Genomic DNA, 9,846 nt, shown 5'->3' on the forward strand with positions numbered 1-9,846 from the left:
CATAGTATCGTAAAATTTGGAAGAATAAAACGTTCGTACAGGATGTACATTTTATAAGAACTCCAACAAATCTGCGTGTGCACCTAAAATACAAACTGATAGTGATTGTTCATAAGTTTATATACATTATCTAATGTCAATCGAAGGTATCAATTCTTTTTCTCCATAAGAGTACTTTTTCATTTATATGTGTTCAAAAATACATGTGTTCAACCGTGAAGCATATGTCACCTACAACGAAAAAGAGTTTTCCTATACTTAATATTTCCTTTATATACCTATGAAAGTCTATTCTTCGCGTAGTATGAAATTATGAATAAATCTGGAATATTGTTCAATCTGAAAAGAAAAATAACTTATCATTCATCATCATTGATACGAGATTCAGAATGTTTGTTTTGTCTTGCAGAGAAAGAAGGCAGCCCTTTCTTTTAATGTGAAATAGAAAGCGAAAATTTGAAAACAGATTTTTTGGAAATTTACTTGCAAATATCGTTTTCAATATCGTGATTTTCTTCCCAATGGTACTGTACTTTCAAATTTTCCAGTATCCCTCTAAAAACAAAAAGTCGAACCTCGTTATTATTAACGTAGGCATTACAAGGAAGAGAAGTATTAGAAAGCAGCTCCTTTTTATTATGGATTTCTTTATAATCATGTAAATAAGAAATTCCGGAAATTTTTTCCTCAAGAATTTAATTCTTGTGTTTTGATTGATAATTATTACACTGCATACTAACTTTTCGCATACTGTTCGCGTCTAACAATTTCCTAATAATAACTACTTCAAAATTACATATGTTCTTGCACGAATTCAAAAGTACGTATGATACAATTACAATTGATTCTAAAATAATAATTATTTAAAGATATTAAGATACTAATTAAACGTTTCACTATATTTCAAAATCTGGAACAACAAATTTTTATTTATAAAAAATGAAACTGTGTTTATATATTCTTTGTCATGATGCTATTTCTTATTACCATGTCGACATTTTTTAAAATTCATTTTGTTATCTCTACGCAATATGAAAATTCATATACTGCTTAATATTTTTTACATATTATCCATCCACCGCATGATATCTCCTGAAAAATCAAAATATTAATGTTATATTATTACAATGCTTCTTAAATTTCAATTTTTGACAAATTTGAAATCCAATATATTTTGCACAATTGTTATTTATCAAAAAATTCTAAGTTAGTAACTTTCTTTTCAAATGGCAAATAACATATACTTTGACTTACCTGTAAGTTTTTGTTCCTAATCATCATTTCCTCTTATAGAACATCATTATTGTTCTTATAATTACTACCAGTGTCATAGATATTGTAGTGGCTACAACTGAATTAATAGAAAATGATAAATAACTGTGTATAACAATGACACATAACTTTTACTTACATATCAGTCGATAAGGGATTACTGTGATATCCTGTTGATGTTTCTTAAGGCACTTGATTAGGTGTGATACGGTATCATTCCTTATGGTATACTGTAGATAAGTATTTTAGAAAATAACAAGAATAAATCTAAATTATTCAGAGGTTCCAGTTTCGGCTTAGACATAAATACAGGACCATTTGCAAAGAAGAAAGGGTGCGTTTCTACAGCCTCGTTATAGTAACCATGAATACCAATCTCTGAATTACTGGTTACTAAACATAAATATCCTATAAAATTTAATATATTTCTTTAATTTTTAATACATACATGAGTTAGTAGTTCTAAATTATGAATCATCCTACCTGTGATATTACACTTTTCCTTATAATATCATCACTCAAGTGAACAACATTAAGATCATGTAAACCATGTCATCCTATCTTACTGTGAAGATACTTAGTTATGTTATCTAACATTATAAAAATATCATCAAATTCAAGTCCTTTTATTCACATCACATGGCCACGACGATCTGGTTCTTCGTTATATAATGTTCTAAAATTTGTCGTACATATAGGATGTATAAACCGTGATATCAAGGTATCAGTTCTTCCTTCCCAAGGGACAGTTTCATTAAAATTCTGATAGAATTAAAAATTAATTATTAATATTCTAACAATCATATATGTTAAATACATTATAGTCAACGATATATACCTGAGCGAATGTAGGGGTGATTCCTTGATAATTATAAATGTCATCAGCCCACATCATTGTGCCACTTCTTTGTACTCCAGCCTCTAGATTAACAGCCTAAACAAACATACAAAATTTTATAGAAGCTGTACAAAATATAGTATATATGCGCAATATTGAAGCGTTCAAGGGGATATAAAGGTAATGTACATCACATACACGTGTACTCTCATGCAACAAAATACAATTAGATTTAATAGTATAAGCTCTTTTATTCATCATAATAGATTGGAAATTTAAGTGTCTTACGAGGGTGAGTAAAAAGTTACCCGCTCTGTCGGTGTAGAATTTATTTTAAGCAATTGTCAAAAAAGACATACATCATTTTTTGACATAATCACTCAATTTCTGTATACACTTTGTCCATTTGCTGAAGGACCTTCGTATTTTCTCGTTAAAAAATGTTTTGGGCTGAGCTGCGAACCACGAATGCATCGTCGTCTTCACCTTTTCATCAGCTTTTTCGGCATCCATCTCGCACAAACTTTTTAAAACCCAAATCTGTCGTGCACTATTGCATAAGCAGAGCCGTGGCTGATTTGCAAATGATTTGCCACATTATCCAGTGTCACTCGTCTATTCCATAGATAGCACGTTCAATGTTGTCATCGTGGATGTGGACGGGCGTCCAGCTGTTTTTTCATAACACTTGTGCGATCTTCTTTGAACTTTTGTGCCCATTCAAACACACTTCGTGACAAAACACTTTCTCCATAATGTGCATTAAATCTTTGATAAATATAGGCATCAAATATAACCTGCGACCACAAGAAACGAATCACAGCATCCTGCACTGTTTTCCTGCAAATCACCATTGCAAAGCGCCATTACTCGCGCAACGGTCACAAACGAATTGACATAACACAATGAAACCTACGCAGCAGCACTGAACAGATATTTACGTCATACGAAGAGTGCAGATGGATCAATACGGTCGACAGAAGTTTTAACTATCTGGAGTGCGGATAAATTTTTACCGAGAGTCGTATAGGAATCTATAATCTGTAAGTACACCTTTGGCTGAATGGAAATTTCTCTTACATATAGTCAAAAATGCAGAAACAGTGTATTGAATTGGAAAGTGATAAAAAATAAGTGAAGTTTCGAGGTTGCATGTGCTTGCATGAGTACACAGGACGTTTTTAGCGAATAAAAAATAATTTTGAAAGACACGAGACTTATCTTGTATTTTATGTACTCTCTGTGTCCGAATTTCCAGAAGCTCTCTATCTTATGAAGTGTTTTAGATTAGCCGGAAAATTTTGTATGTACATACAAGAAGTATACGATCTAAGTGGAATATTCCATTATTCTCTTGATACAACAGAAACGAAATTTACAGAACTTCTCAGAAAGTTGGTTTATTATTACCAAATTAATAGAATTAATATACGTTTATCATCTTTACATACCTAAGTCGTGGAGGTTTATCGTGCGTAAAAAATTAGTGTCGTTTCAAAGTTACATTTCGTACATTTTAAGCCTATAATTTGTAACGTACAAAACAATGTAAATTTGAGCTGTTTCTTATCTCCACAATAAGAAAATTCAACTTTACGTTTTTTACACAATGATATTTATGGAACAGTAATATCATATTATTGCATCGCTTGGAGAATGAAGTCAAGGTACGATGTGACCCTAGTGTAAACGCTGGGATACCCAGCTGTGCCGCACTTATAAGCATAAGACACAATACCTATTAAATACGAGGTTCATTCATGTTGTATCAGCAGTGGTCCGCCGCGGTCAGCCTGAAAGGATCGTTAAATTTTTAATCAAAGATACTGAAATATATCGATCGAATTGTATTGAAATTATACTTATATACAGTAATAATCTTCTATTGATTTGTGTATTGAAATACTCCAATTTATAATGTACATGTTATATGTATTTTGAGCAAAACTAAGATTAGAAGGAAATTAAATTAAATACCATAATGAGGTGTGAGAAGTGGGCAAGACTATTAAATTGTGTTTATCTATTATTTCTAATGTTTAAGACGTCGATTTGATGTTAATTCGAATTGACGTGTCTTCAGATACCGTATAGTTTGTAGTAACTCTGTAACTTAATTACCGTACAAGAATCCTCTCCACCCTGAGCATGTTCGGCGCATATTATACCATCAGTGATATCAGGTGCATTAGGAAATTTGGAATAAGCTATTTTGCATTCGGCGTTCTTAATCACTGGCATTTGTACTTCCATTAATGCATTACGTCGTGGTCGTCCTACGAAGAAAATAAGAAAGATATTTAAGACTGGAACTGTTTAATTTTATTATAAAATTGATATCACTTACTATATCTTAACGCTCCCCATCCAGCAACAAGGGGGTTATAGCCGACGAAGTTGCTCTTTCGTAGGGGCTCTTTCGTACAAATGGGATATACGTACCCTGAAAAATAAAAAAATAAATGAAAATGCAGGAAACGAATGACCAAAAGTATGAGAAAGAATTGTACACGCTTTATGACACAATATATGTGTACAGTAAGAAATTTCAGGATATGATACTTCAGTAATACTCAATAGCATGTATATATATATATTTGAGGACTTACTCGAAAATGGCACCTCCTCCACCAATCTAAGAATGGCAATATTATGGTTGTGTATGTTTTCTATTCCATCCATATGTGCACAATGTGCTGCGGTCAAAACATGCCTAGCCGTTATCAGGGAACCTCCGTACTTCCATAGTGGTCTGTCTGGGTTTCGGGGATTACGAAAACTTAATGCAGCGATCCATGGCCAAGCGCCTAAAATGCAATAGTCATAGTTGTGAATATACATAATTTTTTCTCACATAATGAGTAACAACGATTATTATCTATTTGATATTCGATCATACAGCAGACGATAAGTACATACGTACAAATACTCTGAAATAGAGATTTGATAAAGACAGAAATTAAATTTTTATTCCAGTGGAATACAAATTATTAAATAATTCTATATAATTTCCATTTGAACTATACTGAACTATAAAGTTCAAACGTGTAATTTCTGCCCTAACAGTTTTTGATCTCTATCTATATTATTACTCCTATATCAATTTTTTATTTCAAGCAAAAAGATACTCTTCCTAACATGGAGTAGAAGAAAGAAATAATTCAAGTTAATAAGTAAAGTTACTACCGATAAAATCATAGCATTATTATTTAGTCTAATTGAAATGTACATTGATGTGCTGTTTAATGCCTTTAAAGTTCATTCTTTGCAGTAAATGGCTTATTGTTAATCTGAAAGAAAGACATAAAACGTACCAAGTTCAGCTGGTTTACCATCGACCACCCTGGTATGAGAGACGTTGCTAAAACCACAGTATGGTGGTCGCCAAGCCTTATACTTATACACAGTTTTTATTAAAATTTCTCTCTTCTCTTTGTTTGGATCGTCCGGACAGCAAACGATCGTAACATTGCCCTGGTATCTGCACAGTGATCGTCTATAAAAATCGGTGGCTGTACGGTACTGTATCTGCCATATTTCTTGCAGAGGTTTACATTTTCTGTAGTCAAGGCACCTGCCTTCTTGAGTGTCCGGTGTGGTACATTCTGGATCAAAAAATTTTAAAACATTTATACAGTTCAAAGATGCGTAAGAAAGCGACACCGATTACTCAACTTTCGAAGTAAAAAGCCGATCAAGTCCACCGGATTGCCCTACAGACACGTATTAATCCGTAAGAGTTAGTCATCATGTTGATAATAATTATCTAAAGAAACTTTTCACGTGAAAATATAAAATTTTAATTGATTAGATATTGTGTTAGCCATTCTTAAGAAAGAAAATGAAAATGAATGAAATGAAAGAAAAGGACTACCTTCAACCTCATTTTTTAAATAAACACTTTGTCAGTTTTGCGGTAAATAAATTCTTAGGAATTCAGGACAGTTTTTAGTGAATCATTTTGTTTCGACTGTTCGCGGAGAGACGCGATCGCGGGATAGCACGTCAACGAGAGTTGTAAGTTCCCGTTACGATTAAATAATCGACGCCACGAACTGATCGATCCCCTTATTTCGATTATGATAATAAGGGTAGTTCAATGAAATTCCACAGAATTAACACAAATAAATTAATGTTTATTTCAACAACTTATTAACTAGAAAGATATAAATGGAACAAAAAAAATGTAACTGCGTTTTGGTTGATAAGTAATGCGCGACATACCACATGTGTTGACGGTTCGACTTCTCGAAAAGTTCTGAACGCCTTTCGATTTTTTTCGTTTTTTCTGGAAGGCGACCCCCACTACGTTCGGATCACGCCACATTCTTTTACTGCGAGGTAAAATACGGGCCACGAGTCGACGTTTCTGGAAGTCGCCCTGCTTAATGAACCACGCGCTTGCCACTACAATGTTTGTTTGCCGGGCAGACGCGACGATCCGTCTGCGACATTATAGTGGCGCTATCGATAGTTAAGAATATGACCTATGGTAAGCCGCATGGCGTAACATTCTCCCCCCGTTGAGAGGGTACCGATCAAACTAGCGAGGTGTGGTTGAAGTTCCCATCTTATTTCGTCTCGGTGGCTAGTTGTTCGGGTTTCTCGAGATCGGGTTGAATTGGCAGTGGGACAAGCCTTTTGACGCCCCGATCCAAAATGCTCTTTGCCGTCTGAACTGTAGCTGTCCGGATGACACCATCGGCGCCTGGATGAACCTTGATAACTCGGCCCAGAGGCCAATGCATGGAGGGAACGTTGTCCTCTCTGAGGATGACGATTGTGCCCTTTTGGATGCTGTGTCCACCCTTGCTCCATTTATTGCGGTTGGTTAGCTCGTTCAAATACTCCTTATGCCAGCGGTTCCAAAAATGTTGTTTAAGCTGTTGGATATGCTGCCATTTGGAGAGTCGGTTCGATGGAATGTCTCTGAAATCTCGATCACGTAAGCACATTAATGAATCGCCAATGAGGAAATGTCCGGGAGTGAGGGCTAGGAGATCATTTGGATCGGTGGAGGTAGGAGTTAGCGGGCGGGAATTGAGGACTGCTTCTATTTCTATGATAAGAGTATTACGGTGTTAAGCTCATATGTTTCTGTTTCTCCACTCGCGCTGCGCCATAATATCCTTTGATATTTCCGATCCTCTGGTCGTACGAGGAATTGCCGATACATTTTCTCGATGTCGCCAGTGAGTACGTACTGATGAGCGCGGAATCTAATTAATATACAAAATAAATCTTCCTGTAACTTGGGTCCTGTGTAAAGTGTATCGTTTAGGGAGGTTCCGGCAGTGCTTGGTGCCGATCCATCGAAAACTACACGGAGTTTGGTGGTTTGACTCGATGCTTTGGTCACGCCATGATGAGGTAAATAGTATCCGTTGTCGTCGGAGTGGTTGACATTGACCTTCGTCATGTGTCCCAATGCCAGGTATTCCTGTATTACCGTTCGATATTCTGATTCGAAGCGTTTGTCGTGCTGGAATCGGCGATTGAGTGAGGCGAGTCGTTTAATTGCCAGCGTTTTAGAGGATCCGAGTGACTGAAGCTGATCATTGAAATGTAGAGCGACGATGTATCGTCCTTCGCTGGTGCGTCGGGTGTGGGCTTGGAAGTGTTCTTCGCATCGTCGATCTGCCCTCTGAGATATGTTTAATTGAGGGTCCTTCATCGATTTCCCAAAACCGCGAGGGGTCTGCTTGTAAAGTCGTCGTGGATGTGTGAAATTTGTTTGTCGCGGTTTGGGAAGTTGGACTCCCCAACTATAATTATTTTACTACAGAATCCTCAAAAACATGATGTATGTATATATATATCCTGAAATATTATCAGTCTGTTGTCAAGTTATAGAACATTATGGAAATTGCCAGTTAAAGTCATAAAAAACAAAAAATAGGGAAGTTCGTTAAAATATGTGATTTTCCAATCAAGATATAGAATTTATTCGAGTAATATAGATTACGGTAGAGATGGTGACGGTAACAATGAGTGGACTGATTCTTCGTGCGAAAACAAATTGGAAGCGCAGAGCGATGTATTGTTTCAGCGAATATCGATTTTAAAGCACGGTTTTAAAGTACGTGTGCGTTTGACTAGGTGTGTTAATTAATATTGCTGTCTGATTTTCGATATGTAAATACAATATCTACATATCTTTAAACTTATGATAATCGAACTAACAATTTTTTTAAATTTAAATTAAACTTATGATAATTGAACAAACAATTTTTTTAAATTCATATTAATATTTATCCTTTTAAATGCAACAATTTTTTTTAATAATAACTTCACTCGTAAGTCAGCTGCGCACATATTTGATCGTTCTTTAAAGCTTGAATCTCTGCGAAGAGAAAAAATCTTTCAACCAACAAGAACTGGTTCTACGTTTTCTATCCATTTCCTTCCAGATAAATCTCTCTATCTAAAATCCTTATTTCCGTATTTCCTTGAAAAGGTTAAAGTCGTTTTGTATAAAATCCAATGTAGAGAAGAAGGAAGATCCGCAAAAGATTCTTTCAGCTTTCCCTATGTTTGAGCTCGAATCAAAGCAATCCTATTCCCAATAGGGTGACTATGCGTTTAACTTCTCATAGAATCTCTCTGATTCCGTGTGATACCTTCGGTGTTTTTGAAGTATGTAATTGATATCGTAACGTCAACGCTTTGCAGTGCGAATTCAATTTTGAGTTGCAATTTCCCTGTTTGCGTGGCAAAAGCATAAAATCGATAGCGCACGTTTCGATAAACACGTTTTCTTTGCTGATGGCGCACTGTAAATATAAATATTTGAATAAATATCGCGAATTTCATGTTGCTAAAAGATTTATACTATTTATTCGTAAATAACTGTTGGATATGTTTAAGTTGAAACCACTGCATTAGGTCTTTTTTCTTGTTTAAAATTATTTGTATTGGTAAATTGAATGAAAGTTCTAACATGTAATTTGTTCTTCTTTTATAAATAGTTTACAGAGGATAAAGCGTGGGTAACTCAAGACTGTCGCGATCATGACACTATACATACCTATGTATAGCACGTATACTAAGCTAACTCAAATAGCAAGTCAGAGAAATGGAAACTTAGGAAAATCTAAAGGAAGATAAAACGTTCGAGCCTTGACAGGAATATGAGATGCTAAGTAATCTTCCTAAGTAATCTCCTCCAGCTTTTTCTATTTTGATCAATAATTATTAGTACATGTTAGGAAAACAAATAGAATTTTTGTTCTCAAGCGAGGTATAATTTAAATTTTGTATGTACACAAAAATGTTAAATATCTGTAATAAACATGGTACAATCAATTTTTTTACATAAAATTATATTATATAGGCTATTGTTATTTAAACATTTTAAATTGGATGAAGGAAAAAAAATGACGCAAATAAAACGTAGAACATTTTAATTAAAGAGACTAATATAGAGATTTATCTACTTAACTGTGATTAAATCATCTCCACTTAACGCTCTACCTCTTCTATTAATTATGCTTCGTTAAACTATGATTACAGAGAATGGGTTTTTTGATAAAATGACATTCTGACAAATATATATAGATCGATATATATAGATATAGATAGACAAATATATAGATTCTTACAACAGTAGTTATGAATGAACAGTAGTTATTGTATCAATTCCGTTCTTCAGAAGCTTCATTTGTGAAAAGACAATTCGCCAGAATATGGATTCACTGTAGTTATAGCTATAGGATTTCAATCTAGTTGACAGACTT

At 34.5% G+C, this 9,846-nt stretch overlaps 1 long non-coding RNA gene across 3 annotated transcripts; it reads right to left on the bottom strand.

Moving 5' to 3' along the window:
* LOC143304982 (uncharacterized) lies at positions 1–2,902 on the bottom strand. Of its 3 annotated transcripts, XR_013061656.1 has the most exons (6): positions 2,419–2,902; positions 2,111–2,206; positions 1,756–2,034; positions 1,412–1,680; positions 1,255–1,351; positions 3–1,092 (listed from the first exon to the last, which is right to left on the bottom strand). It is a non-coding gene; the product is annotated as an uncharacterized LOC143304982 (long non-coding RNA). The 3 variants fall into 3 exon arrangements; XR_013061657.1 differs by having other exon boundaries at positions 1–1,092; positions 1,255–1,680; positions 2,399–2,902; XR_013061655.1 differs by having other exon boundaries at positions 2–1,092; positions 1,255–1,680.
* Positions 2,903–9,846: the final 6,944 nt, after the last annotated feature.

The sequence above is a fragment of the Bombus vancouverensis genome, unplaced genomic scaffold (genome assembly GCF_051014615.1).
Source record: "Bombus vancouverensis nearcticus unplaced genomic scaffold, iyBomVanc1_principal scaffold0069, whole genome shotgun sequence".
Taxonomy (NCBI): Eukaryota; Metazoa; Arthropoda; class Insecta; order Hymenoptera; family Apidae; genus Bombus; species Bombus vancouverensis.